Source organism: Perognathus longimembris, unplaced genomic scaffold, assembly GCF_023159225.1.
Source record: "Perognathus longimembris pacificus isolate PPM17 unplaced genomic scaffold, ASM2315922v1 HiC_scaffold_5660, whole genome shotgun sequence".
NCBI lineage: Eukaryota > Metazoa > Chordata > Mammalia > Rodentia > Heteromyidae > Perognathus > Perognathus longimembris.
In genome coordinates this window covers 274,528-290,388 of record NW_025961112.1, presented here as the reverse complement: position 1 = coordinate 290,388, position 15,861 = coordinate 274,528, and the positions used below count along the sequence as shown (strand labels likewise).

The following is a 15,861-nucleotide window of genomic DNA, read 5'->3' as shown; positions in this document are numbered from 1 at the left end:
GACTAGAGAAAGAAGCCGAGTGGCTGGCTGGATCTTTCTGATCACAGAGCCCCGTTCCAGACCGCACCCTCCTGCCCTGTGCTAGAAGATCCAGCACCACTGTACCCTTACTGTATCACAAGAGCTGTGACGGTCCTGACGGCTCCCGAGGTCCTCCACAAAGAGATTTGGCCCTCCAAACCCTTCTGTAGAAAACAATATTGGCAATTATTTAATATTATAGGTATACTTAAGGCCAAAAAAGGTATGAGAAACTTGAGACTGGCAAAAATTAAACAAGAAAGGAAAGGAGCTCAGTCATCAGGCACTGGTGGCTCACGCCCTCAATCCTAACTGCTCAGGAGGCTGAGTTCTGAGGATCAAGGTTTGAAGTCAGCCGGGGCAGCAAACGCCATGTGAACTAATCACAGACAAAGCTGGAGGTGGAGCTGTGGCTCAAGTGCTAGCCTTGAGCAAAAAGGAGCTCAGAGACAGCACCCAGGCCTAGCTGCCGCCCATGACTGAAAAACAAGAGAGAGGAAGCAAAGCAAAGCAAAGTGCTCAGAGATCAGGCACCATAAAGACTTCTCTAAAAGCCTGGGCACATGCCTGCACACATGCAATCCCAGCGGCTCAGGGTGCTGAGGTAAGAGGATGTCAGTTCAAAGCCAGCCTGTCAGAAAGCCCAAGATGTTGGTGCTCTGTAATGCATTGGGATGCATTTTGTCAAGGGTTTCTGTGCAGAGCTTTCATCAGAGGGACACTGGCTCGGGCTCTGTATAGAAAACAGCATCACCTGACCACTGTATTTGTTAAAAACTCAAGCTAATTAGCATCTGCTGAATAAAGGAATAAGTTGACTTGCTTCCTTGTGTCAAAATCGTCAAGTATTTCGAATGTCTTCATTTATAAATACCATTTTAGTGTCATTTTCCAAATCCCAAATCACGTTATTTGCCAAAATTATGGAAAAGTCTGTTTGCTTGTTATGGTAATAAAAATTGCTACAGAAACATGGTGTCCCATGACAGGTTTTATAGTAGAATGCAGGGCTACAACTGGTATCAAGAAAGCTGTGTTTGAACACAAGTTCAAGTCCCAGGATTTTATAATCAGAAGCAAAACATAGAAGCAAAACATCATGTCTTTTAAAATGACAAATAATCAATTTTCTCCACACTATGATCTTGATGATTTTATTCATTTAGCTAGACTTTAAAATACATGGGGTTATTTGAAATTCAACTAGAGCTCTGACATAAAGTAAAATGAGGGCATTTGCTTTTAAAGTTAACAATGTAATCACCTTTAAAATCATTGCAACAAAGCCTAAACATGATTGGAAGCTAGACCTGAAAAATACTCTTTTGGCACTTATTCTTGAATTCTCTCTTTAGGAGTCATATTCTTTATTTATTGGTCATAAAACCTTTAAACCATATTCTAATAAATACCAGGTTCTTTCTGGGTACAGTGGCTCACAGCTGTAATAAAAGTTACTGGCTGACGAATGTCAAGTATAAGAATCTTAAGTTCAATGGCCTCGGCGGTGTTTGAGGGCACATCGCTGGTGAACATGTTCGTGCGCGGCTGCTGGGTGACGGCATCCGCAGGCTTATCGTCAGCCGGCTCGGCAACGACTAGGAGTTCTTCGAGATCCGCACCGAGTGGTCAGACCGCAGCGTGCTCTACCTGCACCGGAGCCTCGCCTATCTGAACCACCTGTGCAAGCGGCTCCGTGACGCCTTCCCCGAGGACTGGCCCGAACTGCGACAAGTATCACCTATTTGAGGCCTGTGACGTCTGAGCTGGCCTGGTCACCCTGCTGCCACAGATCCTATTTCTAAGTTGTCAGGGCTGGTAGCCATAAAGGATGCTCACGACATAGAGACTAGGCTCAATGAGGTGGAGAAGCTGCTTAAGACAATCATCAGCATGCCCTGCAAGTATTCTAGGTCAGAAGTTGTGCTCACCTTCTTTGAAAGATCTCCTCTGCATCAGGTGTTAAAAAATGATAATGTACATAAAATTCAACCCAGCTTCCAAAGTCCTGTCAAAATATCAGAAACCATGAGGTCCAATTTATTTTGATTAGCAAACACAGAAACGATAGTTATTGACCAGCACTTGGGCGACGATCCCACAGAGCATTTGTTTGAAAACAGCAGCGAGTTCACCTCAGAGATGGAAGATGGTGATGACCCTGAGGCCTATGTCAACAACCTGTCCTATGACCACCTGGTCCCCTTCGAGACGGACATTTTGGATTTCTCCAGGGGCCTCCCCTGCTTCAGCCAATGGCTGCATGTCCTAATGCTGTCCACTGGGTGGCCCCAATGGCAAAAAGCTGTGGGCCCACCCAGAGGTTTTGTCACCACCCCTTGTGAGGCCCAGTGTCCTGCAGTTGGCACTGCAGAGGCTCCTAGTGGCTACAGACTGATAGTAGGTTCAACAGTGGAACTCCACACAGCCTGAGGGGTCATCTTTGGGCTTCTATCACCAGCCTGCCTCTCCCCCTGCCCCCCCTCCCAGGACCTACTGCCCTGCTTGGAGTGCCACAGAGCACATGCTCCAAGTGCTGTCACTGCCTTTTCTTGCTGTCACTGCCTCCATAGGAAGAGCATTCTTCTTGGTCTAGGGGCCCTGGCCCCCCTGACTCCCCACCATTTCCTCATGTGTCAGAGATACAAAGCATTTAGGAGGAAGTTTTGATGAGTCATGGCTTCTGGACAACAGGGTCTGGATGTTCTGGGGTGCGGGGTGTCCCTGGGAACCAGGATGACTGGTTTCTGTTGTGGTTTTTTATTCATCTTCTCCCTGGAAACTAGTTTTTAGAATAGCATAAAGGACTGTTAACAGAAGGTCAAGCACAAGTAGAAGTTCTGGCTACAGAGAGGGGAGGTTGCTGGCAATCAGGTGAACCATGAACTTGACCCAAGAGATAAGTGTCTCCTCAAGAGGAAAGGAATTCTACCCTGGCTGCCAGCCACTCCCAGCCTTTCTGTGCTGGGTATACACTCTGTCACTACAGCCCCTGAGAACGGCGAGCTCAAGTACTCAGCTCAGGATGGGCTCTACATCGGTGTCAGTCTGTCCTCCCCAGCGGAAGTCACATCCTCCCTGGGACAGGATTCCTGGTGCGCTCTGGCCTTGGCCTGAGTCAGTGCTGCTGGGGGACAAGGAGGATCCCCCCTCCTCCGAGGGCCTCGAACCAGCAATCCTTATGGTGACAGCCAGACAGACTGAACATTCCTCCCATGCGTGATTTCTGTGCCTTTGTTTTGAAAGCGATGTGTTTCCCAAGAGGCTTGCTTCTGGGGAAGGGCCAAGGACAGCAGCGCATGGCCCGCGCTCCTCGCAGCTGGGCCGCCTCCAGCCAGCCTGCCTCGGCATTGGCCCCTGCACTGCTGGCAGAAACTGAGACCAGGACAATTGAGATTTTTTTTTTTAAGTTTAATGTGTATTGCCCCAAATCATATGCTTCTTTGGATCGATTATGGTTTTTCTAGAAGTTCTTCATATCTGTGCCACATGCCAAGCTCACGGTTCGTGGAGATCATTGGAGGCCGTTTGGTACTCAAGGCAGCGAGGATTGCTTTCTGAGGTGTATTGTCAAGCGCAATTGTCAGTTTTCAAGACTGCCAACCTGTGACTGATGCTTCTGCAAGCTCAGCTTGGATGACGGATCTGAGCTCACTCAGAATTTGTACACAGGGTAGCAACCAAGATATTTTTTTTCTTCCATGTACACAATAATTTTTTTTAAAAGTGCAATTTGCGTTGCAGCAATCAGTGCTAAATCATTTGCATACGATTTAACAGCATTTTTTTATAATGAATGTAAACATTTTAACTTAATGGTACTTAAAATAATTTAAAAGAAGAAAAATGTTAACTTAGACCTTCTTAGGATTTTACAACTGCATCCCATTTCTATCTTCCTAACTGTCTGAAGAAAACTCATGTCCGAACAAATCCCTCTCTCAGGAAAAATTGCCTTTCTCTATTTGTTAAGAATTTTTTATACAAGAATACCAAATACACCCCCTTTCTTTGACTGTGGATATGTGCTGGAAAAATTGCAACAGAAACTTTACTACCTAACAAATAGCATTTGTAAATACTCTAGGCGTCTGTACACACTCTGATGAAGTCTGTATAGTGTGACTCACCATAGGTTGGTTTACACAAATGTTTTAAGGGTTATTAGCTGGGCGCCAGTAGCTCATGCCTGTAATCTTAGCTTACTCAGGAGGCTGAGATCTGAGGATCTCAATTTGAAGCCAGCGGGCAGCAAAGTCCATGAGACTCCAACAAACTACTCAGAAAAAAAAAAGCCAAAGTGGCTCTGTGGCTTAAGTGGTAGAGCGCTAGCCTCGAGCAAATGAAGCTCAGGGACAGTGCCTAGGCCCAGAGTTCAAGCCCCAGGACAGGCAAAAAATAAAAAGGAATGTCATGGAAACCTATTTCACCAGAGTTTTAAACGAAATAAAAAGGGTATTGTTTTGTCTTCTGAAAAAAAATAATGAATAAACAAAACTGTTTCTGCACTCAATATTCTTGGCTTAGTCTTTTTTTTTTCTTCATCTAATTTTTTCCCCTACCAATTTTGTTACAGATTTTCTTGGCATTGATTTTTCTTAGAATTTTTCCAGTGAGACAGAAAGGTCATATTCATGCTAGATATATAATTTGCCTCTGCCTCAGAAAAAAAATTCTCCAATAATGTGATTCCATATATTTCTTTACTAATTATTCTCTGTTTGGTTAACAAAAATCAATCATAGGATGGTGATTTGTTCTATTTCAAAGTCTGTCATCTGAAATACTTTTTTAGTTCATCTCTGTCATATTTCAAATAAATGATTGTGTTATCAGCACACTATATTTAATTTTGTTAATAATCTATAGTTTTCTATTTCAGTTTTCTTACTTTCCACTTACGTTCTAAAACACAAGGCAGGGGAACTATGATTGACCTTGTGCTTTGTGAGGTGAATTTCATCTCGTTTTTTATTCCTCATATTGCAACAAGGAGATCTTTTAGGCTTCTCTTCTTGATTTTTATTTGGAAAAACAATATGACTATCTTTTCCAATATACTCTTATTTCTGCTTTGGGAATGCTGTACGTGCATTATGAGGGCCTTTTAACTGGTCGTTTATTGGATGAACAGAGTTTACTCTTGGCCTTCAAATTGCAGAAAATCACAGGGTAAGGAATGAAGAAATGACCAAAAAGAGCTGAAAACTGTTTCCAAAATTGTCATCCTGTTTAATCACACATACTGGCTTCATTTCCTAATATGGGTGAAAATGCTGTCCAAATGTTTTGCATTTGTTAGATTTGACAATGATATTCTCATAACTTATTGATAGTAAAAGGCAAGGCTACAATTCGGGAAGGAGCCTGGCTGACGTGATAGAGTACTTTCTTAGTCAGCCCAAGGCACCGAGTTTAGAGCTCACATATAAAAAGGTAAGCCCATTGATGGCATGTGTGGGCATGTGCACATGTGTGTGCGCACACACACAGAGAAAACAATGATGGTCAAAGATAACACCCAGGGGGCTGGGGATATGGCCTAGTGGCAAGGTGCTTGCCTCGTATACACAAAGCCCTGGGTTCGATTCCCCAGCACCACATATACAGAAAACGGCCAGAAGTGGTGCTGTGGCTCAAGTGGCAGTGTGCTAGCCTTGAGCAAAAAGAAGCCAGGGGACAGTGCTCAGGCCCTGAGTCCAAGGCCCGGGACTAGAAAAAAAAAAGATAATACCCAGGCTTGAGTTCAAGTCCCAGGAATGGCAAAAATAAAAATTCAATTATCAGCCAGGCACCGGTAGCTCATTCCTCTAATCCTAGCTACTCAGGAGACTGAGATCTAAGAACCAAGGTTCCAAGCCATCCCTGGCAGAAAGTCAGTGAGACTCTTATCTCCAAATGACCACCAGAAAAAACAGAAGTGGAGCTGTGGCTCAAAGTGGTAGAGAGCTAGCCTTGAGCAAAACAAGCTCAGGGGCAGCATCAAAGGCCCTGAGTTCAAGCCCTATAACTGGAAAAAAAGTTCACTTATCTAGGAAGCACTAAAGCTTAGACTAATTCCAAAGCTTGTATCATAAAACTTTACTATATGATCCTGTAGTTTATGGGAGCTAGCAATACAATCAAACAAGATAATAAGAATCATTCTTGATCTTTTATTTAAATTTAACATCTACTTACCAAATTTTCAATCAAAGAGTCCTTTTCAGCCAACTGGCTTTGCAAAAGTTCCTGGTTACTTTTTAATTCTTCTATTTCTTCTTGCAACCTACTAATTTCTTCTGGCTGAATGCCATTCATCTGAGCTCCATCATTGTAAGAACCTTGGTGATGATTGTCTTTTCCTATTAAACAGGAACAAAATTGGAAAAGCCAGATTGGAACTTAGGTTTTTCCCTTTTTTATCTAGAAGGCTAAAATATTAGATTAGTATAGATGTAAGACTCAAATATACAACTTTCTTAGATCATCCAATTCAGCAGCATACAAAATGAAAATTTTGTATCTGCATAAAAGTATATTGATACAAATACTGAATTGGTATTTTCAGGGTTCGTAGGAAGAAAACAAGCCTAATCTTACTAAACTGCATGGTTTGGTGACCTATGATTAAAAACTACAGCAGTTTTAGGGGCTGGGAATGTGGCTTAGTGGTAGAGTGCTTGCGTAGCATGTATGAAGCCCTGGGTTCCATTCCTCAGCACCACATAAACAGAAAAAGCCAGAAGTGGCGCTGTGGATCAAGTGGTAGAGTGTTACCCTTGAGCAAAAAGAAGCCAGGGACAGTGCTCAGGCCCTGACTTCAAGCCCCAGGACTGGCAATCCCCCCGCAAAAAAAATATTTTTTAATACCTAAACATTATACCAGATTAAATAAATCTTAAATTCCAGTGGGGTCTTGCAGCATTGGTATTTTATCAAATAAAATTTTAATGTTATTACTAAGATGTTGTACATTGAGGTTGCCATTTGTAAGTTGGGCAATGTGTACATTTATATTGTGAATGCTGTCAGTCCCTCCTTTGCCTTCCCCCAGTTTCCTCCTCTGTCCCTGCCTACAAGTTGCACAGTTCATCTTCCATGGTATCTACTGTGAACTGCCACCGTTCATTCTTCCTCACTCCAATTCTGTGTTCCCCTTCACTCCTCCAACAGAAAAAGAACCAACAAAACAAAGCAAAAACACAAACCACCACCACCACAAACATGTTTCATTTCCTAGCATTTGTTTCAGAAACTTTTTTTTTTGGCCAGTCCTGGGGCTTGAACTCAGGGCCTGAGCACTGTCCCTGGCTTCTTTTTGCTCAAGGCTAGCACTCTAGCACTCTGCCACTTGAACCACAGCGCCCCTTCTGGCCATTTTCTGTATATGTGGTACTGGGGAATTGAACCCAGGGCTTCATGTATACGAGGCGAGCAGTCTTGCCACTAGGCCATATCCCCAGCCTGTTTCAGAAACTTTGCTTGAAAAAAACAAAATGAATGGAAAGAGATTTCTGCCAACTTATCTATTGCAAGGAAGCAAAATACAGATGAGAGTCGGATTACTAATGTTGCTTAAGGCTAGCTCTCACTTCTGGTTTTTTGGTGTTTAATGGAAGATGAGTTTCACTGGACTTTTCCTGCCCAGGCTGACTTCAGACCATGAGCCTCAGAACTCAGCCTCCTGAGTAGCCAGGATTAAGGCATGAGCCACTGGTGCCCAGCTTAACTACTCTTAATTACCAAACCACTTGGCTTTAAACTCTTCCTGACATCTCAGTCGCAATGACTAAAGTTACAGGAAAAAGGAATGTTTGTCTTGTCTACCTCTTAAAGCCAGAATGACATGACACTGCAGCACTGATGACTAGCTCTACTTACCTAACTGTATTTTAAGAAGATTATATTGATCTTTGTGCTGCTGAATTTGAGATACTTGCTGTGTGACTGCTGTCTGGAGCTGTTCATTTTGACATTTTAATGTAGAAACCCGCTGTTTTAAATCTTCTAGTTGCAGATCCTGTGAAACAAAACGTAATTCAAGTGTGTTTTTTTCACAGCATTACACAAAAAATGAACCATTAAAAAGTGTAGGGGTTTTTTTTGGTCAACAATTCAAAGTACCAACACTGTCAAAATCATTTAATAATTAAACATTGATACATGAATATATGCCCCAAAGCAAAGCCAATTAGCATGCAGCAGAAATCCAAGATTTCAAGCAGGGCCTCATTAACAAGCACTATGGCACCACCTGAAGTCTTGCTGCAGTTATCGAGAAAATTCAAATGAAAAACTCCATTTTATGGTTAGGAACTATATACCTGTTAAGGAAACCTAGTTTGTTCAGATATATATGTAAATTTACATTACCTTTAACACTAAAAGACAATCAGAATATATATATATATGTATATATATATATATATATTTTTTTTTTTTGCCAGTTATGGGGGGCTTGAACTCAGGGCCTGAGCACTGTCCCTGGCTTCTTCTTGCTCAAGGCTAGCACCCTACCACTTGAGCCACAGCGCCACTTCTGGCTTTTTCTGTTTATGTGGTGGTGAGGAATCAAACCCAGGGCTTTGTGCATGCTAGGTGAGCACTCTACCACTCGGCCACATTCCCAGCCCACAATCAGAATGTTTAAAGGTGGAAAAAGCTTTCAACTTTCGCCATCCTAATACTACTACAGTGGGAAGTTGATCATTTCTTTATTTTCTTTTGTTTTCCAGTGCATGTTTTCTAAACTTCTTATAATCGGTCCACACATAAGTTTGTAATGCTTAGTTTAATTACTATTTGTCTTACAATTGTATCATATTGCCACATAGTTTTCACAATCATAATTTTTTGTGTTGGTATTGCAGCTTAATCTCAAGGGCCCTGAGGCTTTTTGCTCAATGCTAGAGCTCTTCCACCTGAACCTCAGCCCAGCTTTTGGTGATGAACTGGAGGTAAGAGTGTCATGGAGGCTGGGAACATGGCCTAGTGGTAGAGTGCTTGCCTCGTATACAGGAAGTCCTGGGTTCAATTCCTCAGCACCACATATATAGAAAAAAGTCAGAAGTGGTGCTGTGGCTCAAGTGGTAGAGTGCTAGCCTTGAGCAAAAAGAAGCCAGGAACAGTGCTCAGGCCCCGAGTCCCAAGCACCAGGACTGGCAAATAAATAAATAAATGAATTTAAAAATGAGTCACTACTATGGGCTGGGGATATAGCCTAGTGGCAAGAGTGCCTGCCTCGGATACACGAGGCCCTAGGTTCGATTCCCCAGCACCACATATACAGAAAACGGCCAGAAGCGGCGATGTGGCTCAAGTGGCAGAGTGCTAGTCTTGAGCGGGAAGAAGCCAGGGACAGTGCTCAGGCCCTGAGTTCAAGGCCCAGGACTGGCCAAAAAAAAAAAAGGGGGGCTGGGGATATGGCCTAGTGGCAAGAGAGCTTGCCTCGTATATATGAGGCCCTGGGTTCAATTCCCCAGCACCACATATACAGAAAATGGCCAGAAGTGGCGCTGTGGCTCAAGTGGTAGGGTGCTAGCCTTGAGCAAGAAGAAGCCAGGGACAGTGCTCAGGCCCTGAGTTCAAGCCCCACAAGCAATGACAGGGTTGGAGGCATGACTTGGGTGGTAGCATCAGACAATGAATGAGAGAATCAAATACTGAGTTGGAGTACCAGTCACAGACAACAAAAACAAAAGCAAATCAGAAAATGGACTGGCCTGTAGTCAGTCATTACTCCAGAGCAATGACAGGTATTTGGCAAAATGAGCCAGCCAGGATATGGAGCTGGTTCCTGACTCCTTTGTATAATTGGCACTCCCTTTCTACCTACCTACCCCACACCAGCGGTAATCTTGTTACCACATGGTCGATAAATCCACTGAGCCTGTCTCATCCAAGTACCCAGTCCTCAGCATCTAGTGCTGCTAGTACACAAACACATCTCAGGTGACCAAAAGATGTTTGGCAAGGCCTTGGATTCATCCCAGGAATGCCAAGACAGTTTCTGAAGCTCACATTTCCCCAGCCCTCTGTCCTTTCTTCCTCATAGCCACAGGCTAATAGCTCTGCTTTCATTGTCAGACCGTCAAGCAAGGTTTGTGAAAGGAAAGCTTTTGCTCCAGGAAGGGCATGTGGGAAGTACTCAGCTATTATAATGATTACTGTGATCTGGCTTAATGAAATCTCCTGGTCATTAAATAACAGTTTGCAGAGTGTGGCTTGTAATGGTTATCGATAGGAATATTTCCTTTACCTGAGACGTGCCTGCTCTGTGCTCTAGGCAGAGGAAGGATCCATAATCCTTACAAAGATGCCTAAGATGCCATAGCCTGCTGAGATGACCTTGAGGTGACATTACTCCTTGGTGACAGCCTGCACCTGGACTCACCTATGAACTCAGCTATAAGGCCTGTTCATGTCTGTTGCTTAAAGCTACTGGGAGACAAGTTCTGCCCAGGCATTAACTCCTACTATGCATGTGTGGTGTCTGTCTGTCTGTCTGTCTGTCTGTTTGGAGGCTTAAATTCAGGGCCCGAGAGCTCTGTTCCTTAGCCTTTTTGTTCGTTTATTTGTGCAGGTCCTGGGGCTTGAACTCTGAGCTTTTGTGCTCATGGCTAGCACTCTACCACTTGAGCCACAACTCCACTTCTGACTTTTTAGTAGTTAATTGGAGAGAAGAGTCTCATGGAGCCAGGTACCAGTGGCTCACGCCTGTCATCCTCAATACTCAGGAGGCTGAGATCTGAGGATGGCAGTTCAAAGCCAGCCCAGATAGAAAAGTCTATGAGATTCATTTCTCTAATTAACCACCAGAAAAACAGAAGTGACGCTGTGGCTCAAAGTGGTAGAGTGCTAGCCTTGAGCAGAAAGAGCTCAGGGACAGTGGCCAGGCCTTGAGTTCAAGCTCCCATGACTGATCAAAAACCAAAAAATGAGTCTCATGGACTTTCCTGCCTGGGCTGGCTTTGAACTGCATCCTCAGATCTCAGCTTACTGAGCACTAGGATGATAGGCATGAGCCACCAGTGCCCAGCTGTGGCTCGACCACTCGAGCCACACTTCTATTTCTGGTTTTTGTTTGTGTGTGTTTGTTTGGGGTGGGGGGGGGGGGGAGTGTCGTTCATTGGAAATAACAGTCTCACCGATTTTCCTGCCCAGACTGGCTTTGAACTATGTTCCTTAGATCTTAGCTACCTAAGTAGCCAGGTGCTTAGCTTATTAGTTATATTTTGTGGTCTGAACAGGAACAGATTTCCACCAATGAGAATTCAAATACACCTCACTCTCCCTCCTCACGTCTGGCCCCATTCCAGGTGGCAGAGCCCATCTCTGCAGGTCAGAGGCGGCTCAGCATGCCAGGCTACCAGATTTTCCAAGGCCATTCAGGGAGTAAGGTCCTGATAGACCATGACACACTGGTTCAGGTGACCGCAGAGGCCCCGGCTCAGTTTCAGAGCAGCTCATCACAAACACCACTGGCTGCCACTCTGATAAAATTCAAGTAAATTGGGGCTGGGGATATAGCCTAGTGGCAAGAGAGCTTGCCTCGTATACATGAAGCCCAGGGTTCGATTCCCCAGCACCACATATACAGAAAACGGCCAAAAGTGGCACTGTGGCTCAAGTGGCAGAGTGCTAGCCTTGAGCAAAAGGAAGCCAGGGACAGTGCTCAGGCCCTGAGTTCAAGGCCCAGGACTGGCCAAAGAAAAAACAAACAAACAAAAAAATTCAAGTAAATCCAATGAAACTGGGTATTGCCTGGAGGCCTGCGGACACCTGCTGGAAGTCCCTGAGGACAGGCTGGGCCTCTTTGCTCACCCTCACTCTGCCCCGTTTGAGCCTCAGTTTCCTCATCTGCCCTTAATTGATTCTCAGGCTACTTCATTGCTTGCACCAGAGCTACAGGTTCTGGGTTCAAGTCCTCCTGATAGCTGGGTCTGTGGACAGGGCTTATCCCAGGGGTGGGGGGGCAGATGTGATCACTGTTTCAGGGTCTCGGGGAGGTACCCCAAGTGGGACTCAAACCCATGTCCCTCCACAGTCCACCTTGCAGAGACTGTCTCAAGCAAAGATGGATTTACTGGGGAAGGAAAAAGCGAACTGATGGGCCAGGGATGCAGCACAGGCTCTGGAGCTGAAACTGCGACCCCTAACAGTCCTCAACTGGGGTTTATAAAGGTGAAAGCATGGCACAGATGTAGGAGTTGACATAGGGGTACAGCAAGCAAGCCATTTACAGAAGCAGAATTTTGCAGTCGGGTTGACCTAATATTTAACTTCATTTGAACAATGGTTACCATATTTTTCCTAACCAAGATGGAGTCAGCTCTACTCCCCCCAACATTTGCTACCATGTTTCCCTAATCAAGATGGAGTCAGCTCTACTTCCCCCAACATTTGCTACCATGTTTCCCTAATCAAGATGGAGTCAGCTCTACTCCCTCCAAAATCCACCCCCCTCAGTTTCTTTCAGCCTAGTCAAATCCTTGACACATTTCATTAACAGAGAGCTAGAGCAAGAGCAAGACAGAGCAGGAAGGAAGGAAGCTAAAGATGGAAAAGAAGGGAAGGAAGAAAGAAAGTGTAAGGCCGAGACAAACTATCAATACAATCTAAATAATTTAGGTAGCCTGAAGTCAGTGGGGCTAGGATACTTTGAGTCACTATTCAAAATGTACCAATGGCCCTGCCTAAATAATTGAGCTTGAATAAAACTGTTTTACTTCCCCACACCCAGGCAGTTCAAATCAGTCCCTCTCAGCCACAGCCAACTATTAATAATGTTACTCCCTAGCAGCTATTCTAAGAAAATGCCAAGGACTTAGACTCTAGGACACAGATCTCAACCCCACTTTTTGTGGTAAACTCCCCAGTTTCAGCCAATCACCAGGTGGCAGAGGAGGCCTCAAGGTCTAGCTGCTGCTTCAGGCAGCAACATAACGGCTAGACAGCCCTGCAGGATGGCACGTATGTCATGAGGGCCTGGACCATCCAGCTTAAGTGACAGCCCCCATGAGCCAGCCAACCACCTTTTCTAGACCTGTTCCCACCAGTTGCACCAACCAGCTTTTAAAATTGTTTTATTATTTTCCCGTGGCATAATGTAATTTGCTGTATGACACTGTGGTGCATGAAATGCCCCTGACAACCCTATAAAAACCCTGCTAGAAAGGGCGGGGCTCTCAATCCAGATCCGCTGCATGGGTGAAGGCTGTGAGTCCAGGCTCAAGCTTGCAATAAAGACTCTCGTGTACTTACAATTGAATCGGTTCCTTGGTGGTCTTTGGGGACCCCTGAAATCAGGGCTTACCAAAGGGAAACCCAAGTAACAAGACCAATCTTAAGTCAAATCTTGTAGCCAGGTACTGGTGACTCACACCTTTAAACCTAGCTACTCTGGAGGCTGAGAACTGAGGATAGAGGTTTAAAGCTGTCTGGGGCAGGGAAAGCTGTCAGACTCTTATCTCCAATTAACCAGCAAAAAGCTAGAGTGGAGGTGTGACTCAAGTGGTTATAGCACCATCCTTGAGCAAAAAAAACAAAAACAGTAAGGACGAGTGTAAGGCTTCCAACTTAAACAGAAGGCAATAGTAAAGCTGTAAGTCCTCCGTACCAATTTTTGAGGGGCTGTGGAGAAGCTCCCAGCCACACAGCCCCAAATGTACCTGTTCAACGAGGCCTGGTCAGAAATCACCCAACCAAAGCCAAAGCCTGCGTTCACTCTCTGCCTCTTAAAACTGTCTATCTTTCAACTAGGGGAGTTGGCTGCCAGTTCCAACATTTGTCTCCCACCTTTCTTCCTCCTACCTCATCTGGTCATCCAGTTGCCCCTCTCTGTCTGTCCCTGCCTCCCCAAGTATTCCCCTGCCTCTCATTCAAGATGATGCCTCTCTCTTCCCATCCTCTCTCTGCCTCCATGAGTAGCTGCAGCCATAGATCTAGGATCCCAGGCAGGCTATCGATCTCTCCCTTTATAGTTCTTCTCTCCCTCTTGCTTTAAGAATGCTTTTATGGTGGCTTCCAGCACAAACAGATGTTGGGGCTTGTTTGGGAGTTGGGGGGGCAGGAACTCTCAGACAAGTGTTGTGCTGGCATTCCTTCAATTCTTCTTTCCTCTGCAATACAAGAGGAGTCTGGGAAGAAATGCATCCATTCATTAACTCATTAGGCAATCACGTTATATGCCAGTCATTGAAGTAGGTGCTGTGAAGAGAACAATAAGTAACACAGTTCTCGTGGAATGTGTAATCTAACAGGCAGAAGTAGATATTCATCTACTAGCTTCTCCACTCTCCATAATAACGAATCATTCAAGTCACAAATGGTGACCAGTGCTCCGAGCAACAGAGCCCAGGGCTCTAATAACAACATTTGTTAGATACTTGGCACTGTGCTAAGCATTTCACATCATTTTTTCTTTCTTTCTTGGGGGTGGGGTGGAAAATATCAGTACTGGGGCTTGAACTCAGAGCCTTACCTTCTCATTTATCATTTTTGTTCATGGCTAGTACTCTACCACATAAGCCACAGTTTTACTTCCAGGATTTTGCTGGTTAATTGGAGATTAAGTCTCAGGGATTTTTCTGCCTGGGCTTGTTTTGAACCTAGCTCCTAAGACCTCAACTTCCTGAGGATCAAGATGACCAGAGTGAGCATCTTTGGCCAGCTCCCTTTCTTTTCTTTCTTCCTTCTTTTCCTTAACCAAGATTTCCACGATCCTATCTTACAGATGGTGACACTGAAGAACAGAGTGGGTAAGCAACTTGCTCACAAGCACACAGCTCGTAGTGGTAGCAAAAGCACTAGTATCCAATGTCCTGAATCACAAATGAATGTGTGTCTAAAGGCCCTGTGACTCAAACTCCTAAGCAACATGGGATTTGATAGAAAAGTAAAGTGCATGCAAGGTGACAGGAGGCAGGAAAACGTGTCTCCTGCTTACACGAACTGGTGATCTAGGAAAGGAAGAATAGTCATGTTATGTTACCTGATACTGGTGGCTTGTGCCTGTATCCTAACTAATCAGCAAGCTTAGTTCTGAGGATCACAGTTCAAAGCCAGCCCCAGCAGGAAATTCTTTCTGACTCTTTATCTTCACTAAACTACAAAAAAAAAAAAAAAAAAAGTTCCTAAGTAGAACTGTGAGTCAAGTTGTATAGTGCTACCTATGAGGAAAAAAGCTCATGAACAGCACCCAGGCCCTGAGTTTAAGCCCCAGAACTGGCACAAAACAAAACAACAACTCAAAAAGACCACGTGTGTTCTCTATGGCTCTTCCAGTGTTAACACTGTGCCTGACATGGAATGAATGGACAATTGTTAAAGAATGGCCAAGTCAAATGACGTGGAAATGATGGCAAATATGACGTGGAAATGATGGCAAATAAATGAAGCCAGGTGCTGGTAGCTCAAGCCTGTCATCCTAGCTACTCAGGAGGTTGAGGTCTGAGGACTGCAGTTTGAAGCCAGCCAGGGAAGGAAAATCTGTTAAGGCTCATCTCTAGTTCACCATCCAAAACCCAGAAGTAGGGCTGTGGCTCAAAATGGCTTGCATTGAGCCAACGAGCTCAGGGACAATGCCCACCCTGAGTTCAAGCCTCATGATGGATTAAGAAAACAAACAAACAAACAAAGAGGAACAGATGGAACCCATGTTTTTCCAAACTAGGAATTTATGGCCCAAATAACTATATTTCTTTTCTCACCCTCCCCTGCCCCCCACCAGCCAACAGCATGGAGATACCCTGCCCCCCCACTTTTCTGGAAAACTTTTCTTTCTTTCCATCCGCATACTCAAGCTATTTCTCTGCTGTAACCCAAGAGTCTCTTAAGATTTCTGGTTAGTTTTATTTG

General features: G+C 44.5%; 1 pseudogene; it reads left to right on the top strand.

Moving 5' to 3' along the window:
- The first annotated feature begins 1,516 nt into the window (after positions 1 to 1,516).
- On the top strand, positions 1,517 to 2,454 carry LOC125345411 (annotated as a pseudogene).
- Positions 2,455 to 15,861: the final 13,407 nt, after the last annotated feature.